The sequence below is a fragment of the Thalassophryne amazonica genome, unplaced genomic scaffold (assembly GCF_902500255.1).
Source record: "Thalassophryne amazonica unplaced genomic scaffold, fThaAma1.1, whole genome shotgun sequence".
In the NCBI taxonomy this organism is placed as follows: Eukaryota; Metazoa; Chordata; class Actinopteri; order Batrachoidiformes; family Batrachoididae; genus Thalassophryne; species Thalassophryne amazonica.
In genome coordinates this window covers 5001-7785 of record NW_022986609.1, presented here as the reverse complement: position 1 = coordinate 7785, position 2785 = coordinate 5001, and the positions used below count along the sequence as shown (strand labels likewise).

Genomic DNA, 2785 nt, shown 5'->3' with positions numbered 1-2785 from the left:
GCACACATCTGAATTAAGACAACACATATACATTTGACATTATTTATGTGCACTAAACTTGAAACAGTCCGTTTTCCGAATTGAGGTGAAGTGAGTGTGTGTTTGTGTGTGTGGGGGGGGGGCAGCAACATGTAGTTGCGCCACCGCCAGCTTGGGGGTGGACGGGGACCTACAGCAGCTAAAACTGCGCAGCACCCCGTGGGGGGGAAGGGAGTGGTGTGAGCAGGGGCCGGGATGGGGTGGTGGATGAGGACAGGAGTGGGTAGGGGGAGGTGGGAGCATCAGTATCAGTCTCTGTCCATGTGTGAGTCAAATGAGTCAGTTTCTGTCCGTGTCTGCTGGAGTTGGAGAAGATAAGAAGAAGGCAGCCGAATGTTCACCGAGGCCGTAGAAGTTCTTCTGGAGGAAAACAGGGCATTTTGTGCTTCAGAGGCTGATAAGGCTGCCATGTTTATGGCTGAGCAGTGAAAACACTTTTGCAGCTTCACATGAACAACCAGATCCAATTTAGTGCATTTGCTCCGAGATGTTATCCATTTTGCGTCTGAGTTCAAGGGTTAACTCAGTCTGAGAATGTATCGCATTGCCCAACTCATTAATCATGACGGACAGGTGAGGTGTCATGGTTCTGGTGGCAGCTGTCTTGCCGATTCTCCGGTAGGTCAGGGCAGCACATAAACCAATAAGTACCAGCCCTCCTACAATAAAACCAAATATAAATAAATCCTAGACATCCTCCACAGAGAATGGCACCAAGCATGCGACACGCCAAGTCTCCCAGGAGTCAAGAACATAGCCCGCAGGGTAGGTGCCATGTGGGCATGAAAAGTCCACCGGGCCTGATTTCCTTGTTGAAAAAATGGTGTCAATAGCGTTCAGAAACCAGCTGATCAATTCCAAGGTTAATCCAATATAGTTTGAAGAATTCACACTCTGGTGAAGTAGGGGGCTTGAAGGTTGGAGCAGAGATAGAGGAGAGAGGAGGAGATGCGACCACCCTCGCCGGAGTCCCAAGCAGATACGAAACTGTACGTACGTAACTGTAAGTTTGCATGTTTATATATATATAAAACAGCCATATAATAAATGAATTATGAGCCTTGCTTGCTCAGTGTGTACAGGGATATCAGACGTCCGTGTTTTTCCCTTTTCGTACTGACAACACATCAGTCTGATATTTCCCCGTACAGACCTTGCGCTTGGTTCATAATCCTTTAATATCACCAAATACTAACAAAATGTATCTTTTTAAATGATAAAATCATCAGCAAAATCATCATTTTGCACTGTCACATTCATGACATTTTCTTTATTTAACAGTGAATAAAGTTTTGTCTAACTCTTTTTACTTCTTTTACAAGTGTTTGTTCTTTTCGTTTTAGTGTTTATGAACCAGTGACACCAGATCAAATTCCTTGTATGTGCAAACTTACTTGGCAATAAATTTGATTCCAATTCTGATATTGAAAACACTTGACTCACTGATAATCTAATCAATGAAATAAGACATTCTCTTTCATTTTCATTGCATATTGTTTGATAAAATGAAATGTGGAGTTTTCTACCAATGCATATGTAAAATGAAGTGCCTGAGGTACAATACAGTCAGCTGATGGTACAGCGTACACCACCCTGCACACTATCTACAGTCAGTTGAAAATGCAGTGTGCACCACCCTGCACACTATCTACAGTCACCTGAAGGTGCAGCGTGCACCATCCTGCACACTATCTACAGTCACCTGAAGGTGCAGCGTGCACCACCCTGCAGACTATCTACAGTCACCTGAAGGTGCAGTGTGCACCACCCTGCACACTATCTACAGTCAGTTGAACGTGCAGCGTGCACCAGCCTGCACACTATCTACAGTCAGTTGAACGTGCAGCGTGCACCAGCCTGCACACTATCTACAGTCAGCTGAAGGTGCAGTGTGCACCACCCTGCACACTATCTACAGTCAGTTGAACGTGCAGCGTGCACCAGCCTGCACACTATCTACAGTCAGTTGAACGTGCAGCGTGCACCAGCCTGCACACTATCTACAGTCAGCTGAAGGTGCAGCGTGCACCACCCTGCACACTATCTACAGTCAGTTGAACGTGCAGCGTGCACCAGCCTGCACACTATCTACAGTCACCTGAAGGTGCAGCGTACACCACCCTGCACACTATCTACAGTCACCTGAAGGTGCAGCGTGCACCACCCTGCACACTATCTATAGTCAGTTGAACGTGCAGCGTGCACCAGCCTGCACACTATCTACAGTCACCTGAAGGTGCAGCGTACACCACCCTGCACACTATCTACAGTCACCTGAAGGTGCAGCGTGCACCACCCTGCACACTATCTACAGTCACCTGAAGGTGCAGTGTACACCACCCTGCACACTATCTACAGTCACCTGAAGGTGCAGCGTGCACCACCCTGCACACTATCTACAGTCAGTTGAACGTGCAGCATGCACCACTCTGCAGACTATCTACAGTCAGCTGAAGGTGCAGCGTGCACCACCCTGCACGCTATCTACAGTCAGTTGAACATGCAGCGTGCACCAGCCTGCACACTATCTACAGTCACCTGAAGGTGCAGCGTACACCACCCTGCACACTATCTACAGTCAGTTGAACATGCAGCGTGCACCAGCCTGCACACTATCTACAGTCAGCTGAAGGTGCAGCGTACACCACCCTGCACACTATCTACAGTCACCTGAAGCTGCAGCGTGCACCACCCTGCACACTATCTACAGTCAGTTGAACGTGCAGCGTGCACCACCCTGCAGACT

The 2785-nt window shown here is 48.0% G+C and overlaps 1 protein-coding gene across 1 annotated transcript in view; it reads right to left on the bottom strand.

Annotated features, from left to right (window-relative positions):
* Positions 1–691: 691 nt before the first annotated feature.
* LOC117506313 (calcium homeostasis modulator protein 2-like) overlaps positions 692–2785 on the bottom strand; it is a gene marked incomplete at its 5' end in the record, with an annotated part of 2935 nt that continues 841 nt past the window's right edge. The window contains one exon of the mRNA XM_034165802.1: positions 692–2785. This exon is cut by the window's right edge and continues 841 nt beyond it.